Here is a 24,667-nt window from a genome sequence, read left to right as displayed (position 1 = left end):
ATTTGTGAAGATTTTCTGTTTTATGTGAAAGCAAACTGAATTATATGTGCGTTTTGCACTGTTGGTCAAACAAAGCAAGACGTCACATCTTACAGTCGAAACGATTAATCGAGAAAATAAATCAGAAGATTAAGCAATAATGATAATTAATTATAGCCCTACTTTAATCATAAATGCATTGCACATACTGCTTTTTTCAGTTCATGATTCTGGAGGAAGATTGTTAATATTTAAACTCAACACCCAAACAAATAACCCCATCCCATCAGTGCTCCTTCAGTACGTTAGCATGTGCCAGATTTTACCGTCCTTCTCACTCCCACTGCCTCTCTCTTTATACAGCCATGGCTTTTCCCCTGTCCTGTTCTGTTCCCAAACACAAACGGAATAGTGTTGTGGGGCTCAGTCCGAGCCACTTTGTATGTTTCTCATTTACAGAGCCAGGGCTGTGTATGAATACTGGATTTTCAAGTAGATGGAGGGAGATAGACACAGACACAGAACTTTAATATATTTTCAAAGAAATTTAAACAATTTAAACAATTAAACAATTTTGAACAGCATTTTCTTATGCTAAATAGCTACACTGAAAACAGTTTCACTGGTAGTCAAAGAGAGGTTAAAAACGACATCTACAAAGCACAGTGTTTCTTTCACCTGCCAACTGTAGTCAAGGCTGCACCTAATGCTGACAAGTCAATTCAAATTATAGCTTTTTAGATTTTTCTTACTTTGTGCTATACTCATGATGTCGATACATTGTTTATGCATTGGTTATTGCTTGGCCAATGTCTGCATCTATCTTATTCAAATCAGGCATAGACACACACACACTCACACACACTCAGATGCATGCTAATGTTTAGGTATAAATACAGGCATAATTACAGCTTTTTCTGATATGGGAAAGTTGTTCTGCAGATGCATTTTTAAATTATAACACTTTGTTTTATTATTCCACTTCCAGTATTGACCTTTCTTCCTAGAGCACTCCACCTGTTTTCCCTCTCCATTGTAGCCTTTTCCCTTGGCCTCTGTGGGGTCTTCATTACCACAGCCTATATATGCTGCTGCACTGCTGCCCTGACTGCCTGCTGTAATGAGGGAGTGGCTCTGCATATGGACACCAGTTCAATGTTGACTTCCAACCACTGAACATTTTATAAATATATTTAAAGGAATGCTTCCGAGGTAATAAGAGGTCAAGTGATTGAGTGTTGGACCCACAACACAGTTGCTAATGATTCATTCAAAAGCTTTTTGAAACTTGCACTTGCTCCTCCATCCGTCATTACCTTCATAGTACGCTCCTCATTCATAACTGTCAAGAACCTACTCATCTGTACCCCCATCTTATTTGGGTGAAAATCACACATAAAATGTATTTGCCACAGCGGAGAGGGAAGAAGTGAAAACTAATCTCATTTCTTTTGACATTTCCCTATAATGATTTTTTTTTGGAAGTAAGAGACAGTGGAGGACAATCCTTGGATGAGTACGAGCCTATCCCATGTCTGCAAGTCTGGTAAAAACAGGAGATGCAAGTTTACTTTTAGATGTTCCCTCTGGCTACCTGACAGCCGTTGAGGTTGGGTGGGGGGCGGGGAGGTTGGAAGGGTAAAGAAGAGGTAGAAGACACTAACAAGTTCATGTAATATTAATGAGGTGTTGAGATGTGGGACATGCGAGGCAAAGCGGCCACTGTGTATGCAAGAAAATAATACCTTACACAAGCATGAGGACTTGCATTTGTGAAAGTGGACAATTAATGTTTAGAAAGAGAAAAGGTTATACTCAGTAAACGTAATACAACTTTTTTCTGCCACATGCCACTTTGCAACACAATAATACAACAGAGACCTTATTTATTGATATTAATTGATTTCAATATCGATCAATCCAACACCATAGATTCTTCTTCTTGTACCTTAAAATAATGATTCCAAAAATGAGACATAAAAATAATGGTAATGGTAACGGTAATGGACAATTCTGCTTCCAACCTGTAGGGGGACTGAAGAGGAAAAGTGCTTTGGTGTTGCTTTAAGGTTAGCCTACTATAAAGGTGCTGGTTAACAAGTAGCTAATGCTAATGCTTGGTCTATAATGTTAGCTAATTCTTGGTGGGTAACATAAGATTACGACATCGTTCAACACGCTCAGTTATTTTTAGTATGATTGTTTTGACCACGGTTAACAACTCTGGGCTAACCCACGAATTCATCAGTAACGTTGTAGACGACTAATCTAATGGTAATTTAGCCAGATAGCACACCACTGTCTGTCTGCCTCACTCTCCCGGCGCTGCAAGGCTTCAGTCGGGATGAGAGCTGACAACAGCCCCGGCCTGGGGACACATTCACAGTCAGCCCCCAGCCAGCTAGCAGCCAGCCACTATCATTACAGCAATCCAAACCCGATCAGCACTTAACTCCGGTGCTAAGGCTGCTAACAGCAGTTTACTGAATCGTCGGGAAACAGACCCAGGCACCCGAGTCAGAACAGCGGCCATTCGTAACGTTACGTTAAATCGCGAAGGGGGGGGGGGGCCTTCGCGTTTAGCCGTCTTTACAGTTAGCTAAATTTACCTGACAAAAGGGGGATAAGGCACCAAAACGACTAATACTAATAGTAATTTAAAGATGTGGTAGCATTGGATCTGGACGGAAGTATAACTTTGGGAGTTGGAAGGGGTGTGTCGCGATTCTGCCTTCTCACTCCGCGACACAGGTTCGTGGATCTGAGTGTTGCGATTTCGGTTTCATATCGATTTACAGCCCTAGTCGAAATCCAAAGCTCATTTCGATCGATTTTCGATTTAAAATTGAAATTGTGATACTCCTACAGTGAAGCGCCGGATGTCCAGCTTTGTCACTTCACAAGAACAGCATCCGAGCTTGCAAGCAAACATTACACGCTGAAAATAGCAAGTTTTGATGAAAATTTGGATCATGCAATAAGACAGGCCTTATTGGTTCTTTCAGGGAATGATTGTAAAGATTTACAAAGAATATGTTTCAAAGAAGACACATTTGTTATCTAAATTGAATGTTTCAGGACCAATTAGCAGGGATTGGTATGGTTGTACTATGAAGTACACACGGGACACGGCGATACACACTGGTAAGAGCAAATTATGTAGACATGTATCCAGCTAATTTAAATAGCTTACTTTACTGTATTGTGTGAACAGTTAACTTTTAATGTAATATTTGATGTGGGATGGTTTTTCTTTTGCAGGGTGCAAATGTTCCACTGAAAGAAGTTGAGCCGAGACTATTTTGCAGAGGCACCGTCGCTGCATTCAGAACTTAGTGCCGCCAAAGACAAAATGCAAACAACCCAGAGCATTTTTTCCTCCTATCCCAGAACCTGTCGTGTAGCCAGACCTTACACCATAGCGCTGTGGAGATAAGTCTGGCAATGCAAGACTAACTACACAAGCAGCAGATGCAAACCTACAAAATAAAATGTCCCTTGTAGACAAGTTAAAAGACAAAGTATCCCTGCTGTATATCAATCTGAGTAGGCAGGTGTAAAAGTAGGAACTTGTATTGTTGGTGTATAGTAACGGGTGGGACACGACTACAAAATTAATGAGACAACGGGCTTGCGTAGGTCAGCGATCACACTAATCAGTCCAACTCAAACGTAGATAAAGATTGTATCCACACAAATTCATAAAGCAAACAGCATCAAAATTGTAAGTAAAATTAATTCTACAACAAGTATTACCAATGCTATGAATACTTCCGGAAAAGATGTTGCAGAAGAAAGCACTGCAACACTGCTGCACGTAAGAGAGAGACAGTCCCAGTGGGAGAAATGAGACCATCTGCCCCTCTGCAGGTGACTGTCCCCGGATAGAGGATGGAGTTAAGCTGAGACAGCGAAAGAGAGCAGCAGGGTAAACTGTCCTGCTATGAAGCTGCTGTTGCAGGCACAGCCTTGTAATGGCCCACTAAAAGCCACCTTATAGCTGGCACTTTTTCTCTGAAATCTACTGATGTTTTCAGATTGTGACAGTGATGCATTTAATTTAGAACGGAGCGTGTGCCAAAGGGGCCACAGTGGCACTGCTTCCAGTGTTGAATGACATCCTCCTGGGTGTCTCACCAGGGGTGACACTGTGGCCATGGATTTGTCACTGGCTTCGAAAGGCCAAGAGTGCCACATGCTGTATATACCACGTCACGAAGAAGCATCATTTTCAATGATGAGGTCATGGAAGTACTTACAAATAACAATATTTAACAAAACCACTGCACAAAGAAGACTTAGGGAGTCATAAATGGCAAACAATGGTATCAGCTGATTATTTGCATATACCTTTATCCTGAGCTCAGGTATCTTAGTGATGTTTAAAGAGTTGCATTTTACTTAAAATGCCATGCAAACATTGCAGTTTTGTTACTGAAAGACTGAGAATGACAATAACAATACACTGCTCCAACTCCAAATGCTCATTATGCAAATACATAGCCTGAGGTAATGCACGGCCAAACAGCCAAAGCAAATCAGACGATACAATTCTGGAGAGTAAAGACACTACAATTAACATCTTATTTAACAATGTTACCGTATTTTGGATAAAAGGAGTGAGGTCTGTGATATAACCCTGTTTTGCTTTAATGTTTAGATATGCTGGTTCGACACATAATATATAATTTGCCCAGAAGGAAATAAGTTACCTAGCATCAAGTGTATGAGCAAACGTCGCTGATAAGGAGACTCATAGCAATTTGACATGCTTCTGTTGTAGCCAAAGAAGAGTTTATCAGCAACATAAACTAGGACAAACATGCGCCACTTCATCATACTAAAGAATATAAGGTGCAAATATCTGTCCAAGTAGCTGGGTAAATACTTTAAAGAGAACAACAACTATAATTAATTAGGCCAGGATTAACTTATGAAAGATAATTCAAGTTACCCTGCAGTGTTTTCATTCTAAAAAAACATGATTTTGTTTGCATTCAGTGTTGCTTACCAAATGGTTTGTGTGTATCCTTAATGCCTTACAAACATGCTAAATGCATTTCATATCTTACAAAACATTTGCAAAGGTTTTTTGAATGTTCTCTTCTCCTCTATTGGCGCAGTGCTATGATAAGGGAATGCTTTGCGGATTTTTAACCAGCTCTGTGTCATCTTTATGTGGGCAGAGGGATTCCAAACACTGTTCATCCTTAACACACTGCCCACAATGTCATGACACAGAGCTGGATTTAAATCAGGAAAATATCTCCTTAACCGACCATTAAGTGCTAGAAATGCTATACTATTTGAGCAATATAACATGATATATTTAGTTATTATATTTCTCCAGTTTTAAGTGTACCAGAAACATTAGCGCAACTCACTGCACTTCCTTTTCATGCTAAAACCATCACACAACTGCATGTTAAAAGAAGCTGGTTGAGCAAACGGAAACAATGAGGAGACAAGTAATATAATATATGTTTTTTAAATCATATGAAATTATGAAAGCAGAAAATAAGATGGGGTTAGCCACATCATAACCATATAGTATTTACAATATATTGTGATATTATAGTTATATTTAGTTATTGAAATACAAGCATTTTGAGGGGCTTACTCATGAAAACACTGCACCCATTGTGGCCAAAACCTCAAGGGATATGGTTGTCCTTTTGTAGAAATCTGTTCTTTAAAGGAGTTTGTGTGCGATTGTGACATGAAGTAATGATAAAAAATGGGCTGATGACATGGCAACATGAGTGCCACCTTTTTTGACACACTTTGCTAATTGCTATATTAGCAAGGCACTCCTCACCCTCTCTATTAGCAAACTGTGGATTTCATTTTCATTTCTCCCTCTCCCTCTTTGTGATGCTCTAATGCCAATATCTCCATTAAAAAGACTCCATTAGCTAAAAGCATGTTTTTCCATACTTGTTATACCCTACTATTCCCTATTTGACTATTATTATCTCCAATACATCAACTGTGACATTATTCTAATATGATAGCTTTTAAAAATGTCACACCAGACATCTCTGATAACAAGAAACCCATTTCTCAGAACAGAAATCATCAAATAATGTCTTGATTGCATCATAATGATATAAGGAGATGAGTGTGTAATTGGTAAATGGAATATGAATCCACAAAACAACAAAACAAATGCATATCAACCATTGATGGAAACATCTGTGAATCATTATGCAAACGTACTGTAGGTTAATTCTTTAGAGTTTGATTCATTAAAGAGTATTGTTAGTTTCAGTGGCTGGCCCTTATTATCATGCATTTAGGAAATGAGGCAAATAGAAAAGGCATATGAGCCCAATCAATAGCTCTTTTCATTTTGCCTTAATGGCCCCGTCTTTTTTCCCTCGTGGACTAAAAAGAACACAGGGGAGGTTGGTGTTACAACCGTAAAATGTAATTTCTCTGCAGGAAAAAAACATAATAATGCCTCCTATCCCCTTTCTGCATATTTCTATAACATTCTGCAAAATTGAGTATGGATTTAACATCAAAAGGTTACATTAATTTTTCAAATGAGATATTGAAGTCAATATTTCAAGCAGAGGATATTTCAATTCAGGGGCTTACATGATGGGGGCTGTGTGCTCAGATGAGCCTGCTTGCAGGCATGGCTAGTTATTTGACTTGCTAGAAAAGTCAAGCCCAGGGATTTTGATGTCAAACATAGAAGGAAATACAGAAATGCTAAAGTCACTCCCCTTTAAAAGTAAAGTGAAAACTAATTTGTATGTTAACACACTACAGAGCTTGGGAGAAGAAGCCGCTGAGTATTTACCCATAATACCTCGATTTTTTGTGAAAACATTTTCTTTAATTGAAATACATACACTATTCCATACACAAACAAAAGCCTACTGGACTGAGGAGAGTGAACATGTACTTGGACATGTAGTGCAAATGATATGATATATATATATAGTGTGGCATATATATATATATATATATATATATATATATATATATATATATATATATGTAAAACACAATGTTATGTAAGAGTTAATGCCCGATAAGGTATCCATTGTCAGGTATTAATGGACAACGTAAAAATGAATATGCACCTTTTTATGTCACCTCTGTACTACACTTTTCTTCCCGTTTCCAAAACAAACCTCTCTCTCTCTCTCTCTCTCTCTCTCTCTCTCTCTCTCTCTCTCTCTCTCTCTCTCTCTCTCTCTCTCTGTCTGTCTGTCTCTCTGTCTCGTCGAAAGTTAAGCTTTTCCACTTAGCGCTCCCCCTAGAGGCCTGGAGAACTTCCGTTGATCTGTTGCATTTGTTTTCGTGGTTTGTGTTACTAACACGTGTACAGAGTTCACCGTTCTCTGGAATATTGTTTTACAATTACTACTGTACAATAAAACTACTAGTTGTACGAGAAAGTGTTTGATTGTTCATGATATTGTATTACTGTGTTTAATTCCAAAAACACAACTATGGTTAGAGGTAAATTTAGAATATTACGCGACAGCAAAATAGTTTACTGTATGGCAATATTTATGGTATTTATGGTAACATATACACATATTTATGAAGCAGAAAGTTGACTGAATCAATACGGATAGAACGATTATCGGCCCTCGCCGATTATCGGCCCGTTTTTTGGCAGTTTGCAGATTATCTGTATCATTTCATTTGCCTGATAACCGATAAAGTTAATGAATTAAAAAGTGCGACACTATCTGACTATCTTTTACTGGGTATTACATTGAACTTTTGTTGGAGTTTGTAACATTCTAAAATCTTAATTTTGATTTAAAAAATGCCATTTTCATTGTAAATGCATATCAGTTACAAATATCGGTTGTGGGTTGTATTAACTACTAATAATCGGTATTGGTATCGGCCATGAAAAACCAGTATCGGTCGATCCCTATAACACACCTTACAAAGTAGATCACTATGCAGGAGGAGGTCCATTATATATATATATATATATATATATATATGTTTGTATTCAAGCTCTGTAATCACGTCCTTATAATAGAAATTACACTCGTGAAACCCAACCACTTTGTTCACATAATTCGACTACAGCCGAAGCCGACTGATTTAATAGACTTGTTATATCAGGGCACTATTGTCTGAAGAGGCATGAATTCATCTTGTCGAGCAAAGCAGAATCCCTTCTCTATTCTCCCAAATTAACAGCTGTTATTTCCAATATGGCTTCAACTGGCTAATTAAGAAATAGGAGCTGATTCTAGCAAGAAGTGATTCAAAAGTAAGTTTTACCTGCTCCCAATCAGTGGGGGTATTCTTGAGGGAGCAGGTCGAGGGGTGCCCCTCTTCCCAAAATCCTCCACGCCTCATCCTTCATCTGCGGCTGCTCGTCATGTCCCGTCACCGGCACAGTTACACCTGAACACTCTGCTGCTGCCAAACACCTGGCTCCATCTCCCACTGTCCAAATGAAAAATAAGCATAATCTGCCTTTCTGAGTATCCAGCAAATGAGGGATTTCATGACAAATTGGGTGGAGGTTTATTATGCAGACGGGAAGGCAGAACAGAGACAGAGAGGAGCTGAAATAAAGGGAGGCGTAGTTAGGAATGGCAGAAATTGTGGTAATGACTTAAAATTTTTGCTTGGTTGCTAACTACTGCTGGTATATTTGAAGTCCATGCAATGTTTTTTTTGTAAACAGAGTTGTTCTTTTTTTGAATGTTAACTGAAAATGTAAGATCTTTTAACCATAAAAAAACACCCTACATTGTTTTAATGCAGATTCATTTTTATTAACGATATTTACAATATAGGCTATCTACAATAGGTCAGTAAGAAAGATATTTAGCTACAATGGTTTTATTATAATCTTTAAGCCAGACTGTGGAAGAAGCCAGCACAATGTGCATCATCCTGAGAATTTCAGATTCACACTGCAATAGTAAATTAACTGCCTCAATGGCTTGATGGATGTGTTTCTAAAAACTTAATTAGTGTGAAGATAAGTGGGCGTTCAATAAATGTCTAGCAGTTGGATACAAGTGGCATTCAAACACATTTCAAATCACATAAAGCTGAGAGTGCAGCAGGAAAACTGTCACAAAGTGACAACAATCACTAAGAAGCAAGAGGAGTGAATAGAAAGGCAACTAGATTGTCATGGTTTTACAATACTTACCGTCCAAATTTCTAAAAGCATTGTGACTTAAGAAAGGATTGTAGAGTATATTGTAGAAAAGCTACTACTACTCATAGAAAGCTACGAGCATCTAAAGAAGCTCCTGGACCTGCTGCAGTAACCATATGTGTTTTTATTGTTTTTAGGAATTTTTGCCCTCTGTTATGTGCTGTAAGATGCATAATGATATTTAAATAAAACATTAGAAAAATAAAAATGAACTAAGACAGATTCAAAAACATCCATTACACATTTTATTTGCATAATTAATAATCATAATCTGCCTGTCCTGTCATGATTTCCCTCTTATGTCTCTTCTAGCTGAAAATGCCACTTTCCTGATGTTCTTTTTGTAGTTTCCATATCTTCTTTTTTTGTTATTTCCTTATTATGTTTAAGTATGTACATAGATACCTGCATAGCATTCTACTTAAAGTGCACTGCTCATATTATGCTTTTTTGGCTTTTCCCCTTTCCTTTATTGTGTTATATATCTTTTTTGTGTATGTAATAGGTTTACAAAGTGAAACAGCCCAAAGTCCACCCCAAAGGGACTTACCATCTCCAACAGAAAACACTGTTCACAAACTGCTCCAAACAGCTCTATTGTAGTCCAGCCTTTACTTCTGTGACAAACGTGCGTCACTTTGTAACACACGTCATAATGCTCACCTAGCTGCTAGCGTAGCACATCCTCATACTCTGCTTCTTAATGGCTAGTTTTCCTCTACTCCCAGCAAAGATGGAACAGAAGTGTGATGCCTCACTCTGTAGCTAAAACAGAGAGCCCAACACACAGGGTGAAAAGAGGAGCTGCAGCAATGTGCAGTACAACAAAAATATGGTGTTTTTTGAAAATTAAACCATGTAAACCTATTCTGGTACAACCTCTAAATACAATTATGAACCTGAATGTTGAAGGACCATAATACATATGTAAACACAACTGCAGATCACTTTACAGACAGGTGCATTTTCCTCATATATAGATTTATCAGACTTATCTAGATACACATCTGCATGCATGTACACATGCACAAGAGATAAGATCACAATCTGCGCATATATATATATATATATATATAATACAATACAATATATTTCATATTATTTCTTCAAAATTAAAATAACTAGTGCACGTCCCGTTTGGAGCTGTTCAGAACGGGCCAAACTTTATCTAACTATAAGTGCGATTCAATCAGGTGCGGCGCAGCTGCGGCTCATCTATGAAGATTACGTAGTATGATGAGCGACAATGGTAAAGAGTAGTCTAGACTAGACTGAAAATCTATGTGTAAGGAGGCAGGTTGGGGTTGTGGATGGGCAAACAACACAGGACTTTCAGCCAAGAGACCAGGGTTCGGGGCAGAGCCGGTGAATTGCAATCAATGAGCCTTCTAGGGATGTAGCAACTCCTGATGTACTGTGCATGCGGGAGACACACACACACACACACACACACACACACACACACACACACACACACACAAGCACGCACACACACACACAAGCACGCACAGAGATTCCTCGATTTATAGTTAGATTTAAAAAAACATTATGCCAAAGGGACATTCAAAATTGTTGATGTGGTGCATATGAAACTTGTAGGGACCATCACTGCTTGATTCTAGTTTTAACTTGTGTTTAAAGGGACGTCTGCCTATAACAGCAGCTAAATCAATCAATGTTTATTTCCTCCCTGTTGACTGAACATTAAAAGGGACAGTTCACCCCAAAATCAGAAAGACGTATTTTTCCTCTTACCTGTAGTGCTATTTATCAATCGAGATTGTTTTGGTGTCAGTGGCCCAGTGTTTGAGGATCGGCCATAGAGATATATAGGTAATATTTGTGGTACTTACCATTATGGTTGTAGGTTGTGCAATATCTGATAGGGTACTGGTGCAATATTTTTAATTTGATATGGTGTTGTGCATTTGGGCGTTGTGCAATACATAAGTGATTGACCACAGCATGAGTTAATGGGAAATGTGCAATGTGGGCAGAATTAAGTGCAATATGAGGGGGAAGGTGTGTTTTGGGTTCTCTTCTCTTCTGTGAGTGTGAGGGAAGGTAGGGGGCTCTTGTGTGAGGTTCATCAGATGTTCATTGAACGCATTGGATGAGATAATATATGATTATGTTTCATGGATGTTTACTGTATGTTTATTGTGTGTTTTGGTGCGATGTGTCGCAAAACGAATTTCTCCGATACAAGACAATAAAGGCTTATCTTATCTTAAAAAGTGCTCATAGAAATGTTCTTAAAAAACACTCTTAACTTCTAAGATCAAGTGTTATCAGGAATCAGGGCCCTGGTTTATAGACTCCAAAACCAAAAGGATTGCTATGTGAGGGAAAAAAACTTGTCTGTGTCCTAACCTACAAGTTAACTTCAGAGAGTATGCAAATCATCCTTTGTTGTAAGTGACCAAAGCACATTATTCAGACAACACTAATGAAGTTAAACAAAGCAGTGGTACCGGAGCATGAAGTTACACGAAGCACGTGTAACTTTTGTTGAAAACCTAAACACAACTGGAGATGAATAAATATTAAGTTAAAAAGGAGCGGCGACAGACAGACAAACAAACAACAAGGGAGAAAATGGCTTCACTCGCAAAATGGGGCATTTAAAAAAAATAACTGCTGACATCTAAAAGGCAATTGAATTTGCATACCACAAACTTTCATCTGGGGGATGTGAAGAAAGACTGCACCACAGGAATCATTTAATATTTAATAAATTAGAAACAGTAGCTACGGCTAATTAGAATTTGCACATTTACAAATCAGCCCTGATAGCAAAACAAATTGTGAAATATAACGCTGCTCTGTGGATTACCATGGGAAAATCAGATGATAGACAAAGCAAATGGAGTATCACTAACCACATACTGTCAGAACACATCACACAGCTAATCCAGTTAGAGGGGTTGGGGGGGGGGTTGCCATAGAGGCTTTGCTTTAAAATATTGATACGCTATTCTGTAAAAGCTTTTTTTTTTTTTTTGCAAGAGTACATTCAGTCTAACACTTGCTTATTGCTCATGGGTCATTAGCCTCTCATCCTCTGCTGCTTGGCCAGTTTGCTTTGAAAGAAAGGCTTGTGATTAAATGAATGTGTTTGCTCTGGGTACTCCATTAGAGGTGGCCTGGATGCTTGCAGTTCCCATTGTTTATATTATGGGCACAAAGGCAGGCAGTGTGTAAACTGTTGTTGTATTCATTATGAGATTACTTCCTGGTGCGATGGCTTTTAGTAAAAGCCATGGATTTCTTGTAAGGGGACTCAACGTGCACTCAGGGGAAAAACATTTATCAAATGATAAAGGCCAATGTTGAGGCATAGTCAAGCTTAAGTAGTTACAGAGTAGATGCCATACAAAATCTACATCAATAAAAGTGAAATAAAAAAATGTGGAATTGCACTGAGTGGATTATGGCTATTCTGCATGTCAGGCAGATAACATAAAGTGAGAGCATATTTATCATAATGTAGCAAACACATAATGTAACACTTTAACTCCATTTTACTCCAATTTAAAAAATATTCTATCAAGTTCTCATTGCAGTGAGATTTGCATCTAGTCTCTACACATACTGCAATTATTCCTCCCCGAAAAACGGCCACATAAGTTGTTTGTTCAAGCAGCAATTACAACCTATATTTACATTTATAATGTTGGTGCCCTCTAGCGGCCGTAGTAATTATGACAGGGGTAAAGCAGAAAGTAAGGTGACAAAGTACAGCGCCAAATTTCCATGCAAGGAGGGAGATTGGGGTGGCGGTTGGGTCAAATACACAGGACTTTCACCCAGGAGACCGAGGTTTGAGTCCTGTTTGAAAATAAAATTAGACTGTGTGGGTTTTTTTACTTTGCGGCAGAGATCTTCAACAGGTGGTCCTCAGAGTTAGTGCATGGGGGCCGCCAAATTATGTAAAAACATTTTTTTTAATTTTTTTTTAAAGTTTCTTCACTCAAAACTTTAAATGTCTGAAAATATACATTAATATGAATCGAACATATTAATAGCAAAGATAAATTGGCCTATTTGTGAAAAAATTATTTACACATTGAAGATAAGCTTACTATAGGAAACGTAGCCACCAGAGATGGGAAGTAATAAAGTACAAATACTTTGTTACTGTACTCAAGTAGATTTTTCAGATATTTTTACTTTACTATTTATTTTTGTGCCGACTTTTTACTTTTACTCCTTACATTTTTAACACGAATATTGGTACTTTCTACTCCTTACATTTTACAAAATTGGCTCATTACTTTCGTTTCAAATAATTTCAGTAGAGTTATCATTATTATTTTTCGCATCTTCAATACCGAATTCAATCTAATTGGATGGGAATATAAGTTGTACTTGACGCACCACTACAAGACAACTCGACAGATTTGGCAGCATTCATTCACGGCAAATCATTGCAGCTTGATGGCGGTAACATTAGCACGTAGTAGTATGGACGGATTCGGCAGACAAGCAGCAAGACATTCCCAATCATCCTTGGCCTTATCTGAGAGAGATGTTTGAGATACTAGGCATCAACAATGACTCCTGGCGAATGTGCTGAGTAACTCTAAAATGATGGGGAACTTCTTAATTAATGTCTGTTTAGTAATTTTATCCTTTATTTTCTTTCCAGAAGCCATATTTGAGCACACACACATACATGTAGATTCATTTAAATGTTAAGGGGAAGATTAAATAAGAGAAAGTGGATCTGTGAATTCTCACAGAATCACAATTGAATTCATATCTTGCTACTCAGTCAGAATCTTATTAAAGGACAATTCCGTCGCAAAACGAACCTAGGGGTTATTAAGAGATGTGTACCCACTCTGTCGTTCTCTGGGACATGTGTTTCATGCTGCTGATTAGCTTACAACGCTAGTATTCGGGGCACAGGGAAAGTAAAAATAAATTGCTACTTTGTACCACTAAAAAGGCTCAAAATATCACCAAACTTCAACGGTAGCATAATGAGGGTCCCTACATGTTAACCGAAGCATTGAGAACTTTGTAAGTGTACAGACAGTTTATTGAACGAAGAGCTGCGGGAGCTCCGTGAAAGGGCTACGAGAGAGAGAGAGAGCTATGCCGCCACAGAGCCTCGTACATCGGAAAACCAATCATGACTTACAGCTGGCTGCAAAATAAAATCAAAAGCAATTTGCTCAGTATATCTGAAATAATCACACCAATGTAAAACATAACTTGTCTAGTGTACTTACTCAGTGGATAACTGTCCATCTGGTCCCTCCGGTCTGGGTCGCCGTCCCCATTTTATTTTCGGGACATGGAAAAAAGTTTCAAGTACAGCCCTGTTTATCAGAGAGGGGAAATCTTCAGACTACAAATCACTGCATCTCATCTCATCATTTAACACAAGTATCTGTACTTATACTTGAGTATGGGAAGTGAGTACTTTTGCCATCTCTGGTAGCCACTATGATAGCAGTTAAGCTTAACGATTCACTGTGCCTTCCGAATGTATGTTTAACGTTAAAACATGATGTATAAATAATAACCATTTATTTTCATCCATTCAGCTCAGTTTAATATGCAACTCAATTGTATACAATATACAATACGGTCTCACGGCAGTTCGTGAAATTGTCACATTATTTTTAATCTATTGATTTGTGTACACGGACACGTTGATCTTGTTTTTTTCGTGGTCCTCAGCACGGAATGGGAAGCATCTATACGGAGGTTGGGTTTAGGAAAAGAAGAACAGGGAAAGGACACGTCACACGCCAGGACACGCCCCCGGGTCTCTGGGGGACACGCGACAACAACGGGACGGTTGTGTTTAGGAAAAGAACAACGGGGAAATGAACTGCCAGACGCGGGAAACAGCCGCTGTCTTGGGACGGTTGTGTTTAGGAAAAGAACAACGGGGAAATTAATCGTCACACGCGGGACACGATCCCTGGTTTCCGGGGTGAAAGTCCTGTATCGTTTGACCTATCACCCCGACCAACCTCCCTGCGCGGAATTTCGGCTTTTCATACTACTCCCTAGCGTAGTCATGCTGTGATCACGAAAGATGCTTCCCATTTAAATAAATTAGATTAAAATTTGTGCTCACCACCCCGAAAAAACGACATAAACGTGTCCATGTACACGAATCAATAGATTAAATAACGTGACCATTTCACGAACTGCCATGAGACTGGGTTGCACTATTTATACAGTAGGGGGTCCCAACTTGGTCTCTCTTTCAGCTAAGGGGTCCCTAGCCTGAAAACATTGAAGACCCGGAAGCGAAGTAATGTCTACTTTGAACACAAACCACAATGTTTTTCTAACCTTAACTAAGTAGTTTTTGTGCCTAAACCTTACCAAACTGCGACTGTTTCACACCATTAACCTTACATTGTCTTTTTTTAGATATGAGGATGGAAAACGCTCCTGTGGGTAGTATTAGAGGTTAGGAATAAACAACCTATATCTTCGTATGGTTTGGAGGACTTGTTCAAAATAGAACAGCAATCAGAATTTTGTAATTCATCTGGGGCTAAGCCTATAATACTGTGAACACAACATATATTGCACATTTATTATCATGTTATCACAATATTACCATTTCTGAATCCAAATATTGCACTGGTATACCCATTTTACTGTCAGTATGTTAACCAAGTATTACCTTCATTTGCCAATTAGTTTTACCTCTTCAAATTGGTTACCTTATTATTACCCTTAGATTTTGGGCCATTATTGCCCTTTGACATACATTTCAGTGACATATTACCCAGATATTCATATTGTTATTATCAGGTCATTACCTAGTTATTACTACTTACGTAATTACATGTTATTACATAATTATTACCCCTTTATCACACTGTTAACCCACTATTGTCACCTTATTACTGTGCTGTAATGTAAAGTGCTACCATTAATTTTTTTTATTTACATAATATACATAAAACACGGTAATGTAGGGGTAAGTGCTATTCTGTTCTATGTTGACGTTCTATGCATGATTTAAATGGATCTCAAAAAGTATTCAACTTAACATACAATGCCAGTGTGTGTTACATTCTACACTGCATCAGAACACTTATGTAAGCACACCGTTGTCGTCATTGCTGTTGACATGTGTCAGCTTGTTATATAGCCAGGTCTCAACACATCAACTCTCCAGAAAAGCAGCAATTTCATCAGATCCACTCCCCGGCTCGTATTTAGTTGGCCACTTCTTCTGTCGGTATAATGCGTCTGGTGTGTGCTATTGAGGTTAACTGAGACTCGTCAAACAATGCAACTCTCCCTGATACAGCTGCTGTGTGTTGTACTTCAGGCTGCCCTGACGGGTCACTGGGTTCAAGCACTAAACATGTGGGCCTACCTGCAATGCTGTGATCCTGGCTCTTGATTTGGAACACATTGTCTCCTCACTCTCTGTCATTTGTTAGTAAAGGAGCCAAAAAATAACAGCACATATTATTTTACAGGCAATAGACAAAAGATTTGTGTTCCCATCATTTACTAAAGAGTCTATTATTTAACTTGTTATATTTTATAGGGCTATGATAATTAAAGACAAAAAAGACATAAGAGGAAGATTTGATGTTTTATTTAGGGCTGCTGTGAAAATCTTTGCACTCCTTGACAACAGGGGGTCAATAATGCCCTTTGAAAGAGAAATGTGTTGTGACATTGTCAGCCTTAATCTGCAACTCCGTTATGATAGCCTGGCCTGCTATGATAGCTTAGAGAAGGGAAGGTTATAGGTAAGGATAAGGGCTGGTTATCAAACGTCAATACTTCTGGGCACCGACAGAATTTCCCCCATAGTATTGAGTATCGAAAATGCCTTGTCATTCATTACCAAATTTCAATACTTATGAAGTAAATCTTATCAGCGTCAGTGAGCCAATCACCATGTTTCTGCCAAGTTCTAATAATGCTGGTGATTGGCTGTCTACACGTCGAAGAGGCATTCAGGAAAAACACTACGCTAGTGCGTGTATTGGTTTGAAAGGCTTTACTACAGTGTGCATCACATAGTTTAAATGAGCTGAAAAAAACTAAATTGTACCATAGTGAATAATGTTGTAATTTAGTTTTGTTAAAAATGGATTTTAATGAAATTGGTATCGAGAAAAGTATCGTTAAGGAATCGGTATCAAATTCACCGTATCTGTACCAGTATCGAACATTTTTGTACAATACCTAGCCCTTTAAGTATCGACCGATTATCAGCCTGGCCGGATATCAACCTGGCCAAATATCAGCCGAGCCCAATATCTGCTGCGATATTAAGCATTTTTACGATTATCCGAATTTTTTTTTTTTTTTATTCCGTTTGCTGATAAAATTAATGAATTTAAAAAATGTGCTTTTGGCTCTGATGCAGCTGGCCTCTCTCTTAGTCACCACTCTTTATTCTTGCACGATGTCCCGCTCAGTACTATCTGATTGGTTACACGTTCTGAGTAATAGCCTGAAGGCTGCTGTGCCACAGACAACCTGTTCTCACTCCCAACTCGTAAAATATGGACCCTTGGTCAGTGGCTCTCAGCGTCAGATACGACGCAAAAAGCACCTTTCAGCATCCATATGGGACGCACCGAGAAGAGCAGCAGCTCGACCACGCTGTAAGATGAAGAAGAATTTAGAGCGACAATGGTAGCGAGTAGTATAAAAGACCGAAATGCCCCGAAAATCTGCGCAAGGCGGTTGGCTGGGGTGATGGATGGTTCAAACAAAAAAAAAAATGTCATTATTGAGTGGAAATAACTTCATACAACAAAATGTAAATCTAACTGTCTACATGTTGCTCTGATCCACTCTAGCTATCACAAACTAATTAACTCTTAGCATTAGCAAAGTATAAAAGTTATCTCCAATCATGGTAAATATGTATGGTTTCAGTTATTCATTTTTAAATACGCTCTACTTCAAGATTGGCTTGTAGGGGTATGTTAACATATGGCAATCAGGAAACCGACTTGAGTTTATTTATTCATGCCAGCTGTCTGAACTGAATCTTAGCAGAATTTTAAATCAAGGACCTTCAAATAGAGCAATATTTGACGAGACAGAAAAGGAAAAACAGGCATACAAAAGATAAAAAAATAATAATAAAAAAAAAATATATATAAAATGAAATACAGACTAGTGATAGCCAGATCGATCCAAATATCGATAATAACGATACCAACGTTGATATTGACATTGATCAATACGAGTGTAATGAGATTGATACTTTAGTTTCAGTTTCTCTCCAGTATGCACTGCTGCAGTTTCATCAAAAAGGCGACCTGGCTGTGTGTGTCTGTGTAAGTGCCGCTACTTTAAAGTGCTGCTCCTGTCACAGCAGCGGAGAAGGCACACTTTGCTCCTCTTCCCCCCTCTTGTGATTTGATGTTGTACCGTCACGTGACTCAGCGATGCCAGGCGAACAAGCAAGCAAGCAGCCAGGCCCAGCAGCGGCCAGCACCACACACACACAAGCAGGACAGAGATCGAGCAGAAGAACGGCAGAGAAGAAGAGGAGCGCCGTGTGGCTATATTTTCAGGCCAAAAATGAAACAACGGCAAGCTGTATAATTTGTAAAAAGGCTGTAAGATACAGTGGTAACACAACAAATGTATTCAGGCATATGAAAATTCTGTCCTGGGTTTTAAGTAGGCTAATTAATAATCCAAAGTTAAAATTACAAAAAAATTAAACAAATAAAAATTCATTCAGATTCAGCAATTTGATGATGCATCCACCTTAAGTATTAAAAAGTATCGGTATCGTCACCGGTACCGGAATTGGCGACACTGGCCCTGTATTTACTTGCTATCGGATCAATACCAAATATTGCAGTATCGCACACCACTAATACAGACCAGTCAATCCAGAATTGTTAGGAAGTGTGGCCACTTGTAAGTTTTTTTAACTCTCTCCTCAATGTCTCATTAATGTATTAAACAATCCAACGTGGCTGTCTTTTTATTTCACTGAAAACTGCTGAACTAGTGTATACAAGCGAGTGCCATTAAACCATTGCAGAAAAAGAGGGCACAATTAAAAGTGCACCACCTCAACTGATGAAAAACCATGTGGAAAATGTGATGGAAATGTGGTATGTTTCATGTATTTAATGGACGAACGTTACCCTGCTCCTCATAGGTCCACTCCACACTCTTTTCGTCTTTTCGTCTCTTCAGTGGAGTCAAATTTGACCCGAGGACAACATGAGGGTTAATACACCAACTTCTCTACCTTAGCCAAACGTAAAAAAGAAAAAATCTTTGCAGTATTAGAATTTCTTTCCCCTGCTCAGGTTTTATGCACAAATTGAAAATTTGCAAAATGTTCAATGCATTCGTGCATGCAGGTTTGTATGATATCGTACAAAAAAGTTATGCACATGTAACCCTACGGTGGTAGTTCTGCTTATAAGCAGGCTAAGAATCTATTGTAGGAGTTATCTAAATCTAGATTCGATGAGGAGGTTGGTTTTGTACTAATCATATGGCCAGAAAACTCACAGATTCCACCCCAAATGAAGCACAGCACAACAGATTAAAGTTTGAATGAGGTTCTTATTAAAATTATTTTCTTATTCAAAATTCAATATTTAGTTCAGTTCACACAACATCACTACCATTAATATTCACAAATCGGCCACAATTATTTTTGAGATCTCATGAAACAAAAAACAAAAGGAAAATCTTTCCAAAGAAAAATAGTTACCCTTGAGTGCACTCAAATATTTTAACTGTCCAAACACCCCTTCAATCCTTAGCGTCCATATCAAACCACCCAATGTGACCGTTGCAGCGCTGTTAGATGAGGCAGTGGACCAAGGAACCAGGCACCAGGGTGAACAGAGAAGAATCCAGCCTCAATGGAAAGAACATCAGGGATCCGGGACCAGAGAAGCCTAAAAAAAAAAAACAGTCTACACAAAAATGTGCAGAAAATTAACTAATGTTCAACTAAATGTCCTTTTTTCATCATTTAAAAGTCCATGTGTTCAATAATACAACTTAAAATAAAAATCAATAAAATGGAATTGAACCAACAAAAGTACAGTATAGCATAGTAACTAAAAATTGGCATACTTGACTCAAAACAAAATTATTTCCTTTCAAAATGCATTTTTTTCATTGTACTAAACAGTAGAATATACAACAAATGTACCTGTGGGGTAACATCCACTGCTATTGTCGATAGCCAGACTGGTTTTTAATCCACTGAAATCCACTGTAACGTTGAAATGTAAACCTTTTAGTCATTTCACTATTTTAGCTTCAAGCTAATCAACACAAAATAATAGTTTCACTCACCGAGATAACTTTGTTTACAACAGATGTCGTGTAATGTTCAATGTAGTTCAACCTCGAGGATATATTTCAGCTTCTAGATCAATTTTAATTGTAATAGTTACTTCCGCTCGAGCTCCCGTTTTTCAGGCTTTTTTTTAAGGCAAAAACGAATGCCAGGAACAGCAGAAGAAGAACGAATGCCAGGAAACAGCAGAAAAAGAACGTTTCATTGTGCACTGCCACCTAGTGGCGAACTAGATATTGCACTTTATTCTAGGTTTAAGCGTTTGCATTAAAGATAATTTCAGGGCTTTATTGGGGCAAAATGTACAGGCTTACACACACAAAAAAGTATGATATCATACGAAAATTAGGAGACTGCCAGCTGGTCACATGACATCGTCTACAGAGCTCCGTGACAACGAGCGGCAGTTGCTAGCTGTTTAAGCCGCTACTGAGCTTCGTATCAGCGGCAGTTAGTAGATGTCTTTAGCCGCTACAGACACTGGCTACGGTGCTCCGCATGGTGCTCCGCATGGTGCTCCGCATTGGTGCTCCGTCACGTCAGCGGTAGTTGGTGGTTCAGTTACCCAAGAATAGGTGACTGTGATCCGGGTACAGAGCACTGTGAGCTGCCAGTCATTTCGGCAGAAAAAACGGTTAAGTTTAGGCAAGAAAAAGTGAGCAGTATGCTCCAATATTGCTGGCTTAATTATAGTTTCCAAACACCAGGCATTGATGTTTCCCCAGTGCTGCTGTTGTAATCTCACATACTAAAAAATATTATATATATATAATATAACAGTCAACAAAAGAGTGAAAATGTACTTTATCACTCTAAATTCGTCTTGCTTTTACCAAACAAGAAATTCTAGAGATGGAGCGCTACTTCCAGCCAGGGTGAAACTCTGGGTATGGGGTTCACATTTCCACATCAAAGGAACAGTCCTTTAGCAATGAGACACAACAAAAATATCAACTAGAAGGGCACTCAGAGAGGCAAGGCATGCCCTATCTCACAATGTTAATGCAGTGTGAATTTTCCCAGTCGGGAACTCATTTTTCCGATTATTCCAACACCACATGAATGCAGCACAAACGCTCTCACAATCTCACAATGATAACGAAAGTGATTTGTGTATCCGCCCGGTGATTTGGATCTGCTCCAGATTGAATGGGTCCTTCCTTGGCCCATGCTACAACCTTCCACCAAGTTTCATGGAAATGGGGTCTGTAGTTTTTCCGCAATCCTGCTGACAAACAAACCAACCAACCAACGGACAAAGCAAACCGAAAACATAACCTTCTTGGTTGGTTAATAACATTAGCAAGGCGTCCTCTTTCAGTGGCCTGACTGGAATGTCTTCAATTCCTCTTGTTTTACTGCAAATTGAGACCAATAAGAACATGTTTCATTTGACCTATGTGTAGCCTGCTGAACTGAGACCCACACAGGACACAACAACTTATTTCAACAACTATTCTGGTAATATTTGTAATTTGTTGCAAATTGACAGAAGGCCAAACTAAATAATTAAAACCAAAAAACCATCCAAAACATACCACAGCGGACTTAGACACTGACATAGAAAACAAAATAACAACAGGGCTCCAGACTGCTATCTGCTAAATGGTCGCATTTTGCGACCAAAATTTGAGTGTGCGACTGAATTTTACATCCAGTCGCACATGTGCGACCAGTAAATTTGCCCCCTTTTTTTACACGTTAAACAACCTGAGAGCGCGTAAGCTCAAGCTTATCTGTCCTCTCTGAAAATTTACAGAGAGCGGAGCTCTGATACAAACACACACACTTGCACACACACGCATAGCTGCGGACGGTGCAAACTACGTCGGCTCTGCAGTTTTGCTGAAGTCGGATCGGCCTGAAAGAAAAAGAGAGTGACCAAGAGTGCAGTGTTGCCAACTCTTTTCCAATGATACTCATAAGCAGTGACTTGCGGAGTATTGCATTCTGACACCTCTGTTCCGCAATTTAATGGGAGAACTGTGTGCATGTATCTGTATATGTAACAAGCCCTGTTAGCACAGTTATTACCAGCAATATCTTAGCTATGTCCGGCATTGCAGAGATTCGTCTCATGTAAACAAAGGTGATAGCGGCGCACAATCTGATGTCAAACAAAGGAGACAACAGTGCGCACTCCGACGTCACAAGCCATAATCACCGTTTTTACTGGCTACACGACACCAATGCAACCAGAGTTTGTGGTTGTTATTGTTTGTTAGCTTTTCACTTCTCAGGGGAGCATGCATTTAGAGCAGTATGTACTGTACATCTCAATAATTCAACCGTGGAATTTATGTTTTTGGATTCATAAAGAGCAGACCAGTCAGTGATAGCCGGACATGCTCCAACAGCCTTCATTTTGTCATGGGTCAAGTGACATTTCATCTGCTGCTTCTCACAGTTCTATTGTTTGGACTCAAGAGTACTACTCAAAAGCAGGTTTTTTATGGTCAGTGGATCCAGATGGGTTAGGATAGTTGTAGTAGTAGAGGTCTTTCTTATTTGTATAGGTCATGTCCAAAATAGCCTGCTATGCTTACATATTTGTTAAATGTCAAGGTGAGAAGAGGTATTTCTGTGGGTAAATAGTTAAAATCTCTACATTTTTAAATTGGATTTGGATTGAATGTGATGTTGTGAAAATGTAATATTTTAACTTTTATTTTTTATACTATATGGACAGAGGTTGACAAGCAACTGATCCGTGGTAAATGAAAGGGACCCTCATTATCATAGCTGTAGTCTCGCATTGCCAGACCTTCCTCCATAACACCGCGGAAGAGGGTCTAGCTAGTGCACACAGCATTCCGGGATGGGAAAAAAACGTGCTCTAGTTTATTGGCATTTCTTTAAACCAATCACAGTCGTCTTGGGTGGTGCTAAGCACAGGAAAAAGCCGCTGTGCTGCTACAAAACAGCCTTTGGAAGGAACTTGTTTTGGTGGAACGTGTATGTTCAAAGGTTGTGCAACAGAAAACTCAGATTGGACAGATAGTCTAGCTAGCTATCTGGATTTACCCTGCAGAGATCTGAGGAAAACGTTAACCATAGTTGACCGGAGTTTAAAATGCCAACACAAAGGAAGCCCAAAGCAATGGATATCCGGCCTAAATGAGTGAAATCTGGCGGAATTTCCATCGGCAATTGAGCAATCCGGAAGTGGAATGTCGAGGATATAGACTATCATAGCTCAGATTTTACTGGAGATCTGGCATGGGCGAAATCTAGCCACACAGTAAATATCATTACTCTTTTCTATACATACATAGACAGTCACCCCACGCTGTTTTACCCATGCCCTATGTCTGATCTAAAAACATGCACATCATACAAAGTTCATGAATGTCTACATATTTGAAAAAATATTCAAATGACTATTTGACCCATTTTTTTTTTAAATATATGATCAGAGGCCTGTTGGCAGTTTACCCCATTCTGTCAATATTCAAATATTCTCTTGCCACTACTGACATCCCATTAATATTGTGAAATTAAGTTTAATATTCCCTTAAACAACCACAGATCAAACTGTATAATTTAAAAGAAAAGGGGGTCAGTCAGTCACTGGTTACTCACAATGATTCTCTTTCAATTTGAGGAGGTGGGGGTGTCATTTGGAATCACAGACAACATCCATTTATAAAGGCACACTTATTTGATTAGCAGCCATGATGGGAAGGCCCTGAGAGGGCAAGGCATCCTTGATCAAAAGGGGGGAGGGTGGCTGAAATTAAGACAAGTATGTGCTTCTTGCTGGTGCCACTGTGTCCAGGTAAGCAAGGAAATAAAGTCATGGTTATAAATGATCAGAAATTTGAGCCACGGGATCTAAATTCTACGATGTCAACCAACCAAAGTGCAAGAGTATACACACATTTTTGCACGACATGTAATTTACACAGCATGTACAGCTCAGCATCAGTGTGGCAGTACGTATTTCTGTTGATGCAAACTAAAGCATGTCCAGGGTTTTTCCTGGCTCAGAATGGGCCTTTGGGGAGGACTACGCACGGCAGTAATGATCGGTCCGCATACAGTAAGGCAATGAGTCTGTGTTACCTATTTGACAGAAATATATGCATTTTGCTGTTATTTCTGACAATGTGATAAACAAAAATGTATATTATGCTTAAGTAAATGAAACCCCAATAAACAAAACTGGTAACAAAAATAATATTAATATTTCAATAAATCCCAGGGACTCT

At 38.8% G+C, this 24,667-nt stretch overlaps 2 long non-coding RNA genes across 2 annotated transcripts; both read right to left on the bottom strand.

Moving 5' to 3' along the window:
• Positions 1-5,172: 5,172 nt before the first annotated feature.
• LOC116063362 lies at positions 5,173-14,675 on the bottom strand. The gene is made up of 3 exons (XR_004108255.1): positions 14,664-14,675; positions 13,319-13,322; positions 5,173-5,248 (listed from the first exon to the last, which is right to left on the bottom strand). It is a non-coding gene; the product is annotated as an uncharacterized LOC116063362 (long non-coding RNA).
• A 5,237-nt stretch (positions 14,676-19,912) lies between these two features.
• On the bottom strand, positions 19,913-20,594 carry LOC116063359. Its single transcript, XR_004108251.2, has 3 exons — positions 20,453-20,594; positions 20,307-20,369; positions 19,913-20,064 (listed from the first exon to the last, which is right to left on the bottom strand). It is a non-coding gene; the product is annotated as an uncharacterized LOC116063359 (long non-coding RNA).
• Positions 20,595-24,667: the final 4,073 nt, after the last annotated feature.

This window comes from Sander lucioperca, chromosome 11 (assembly GCF_008315115.2).
Source record: "Sander lucioperca isolate FBNREF2018 chromosome 11, SLUC_FBN_1.2, whole genome shotgun sequence".
Classification (NCBI taxonomy): domain Eukaryota; kingdom Metazoa; phylum Chordata; class Actinopteri; order Perciformes; family Percidae; genus Sander; species Sander lucioperca.
Note: the sequence above shows the minus strand (reverse complement) of the source record. Positions and strands in the feature narration are given on the sequence as shown.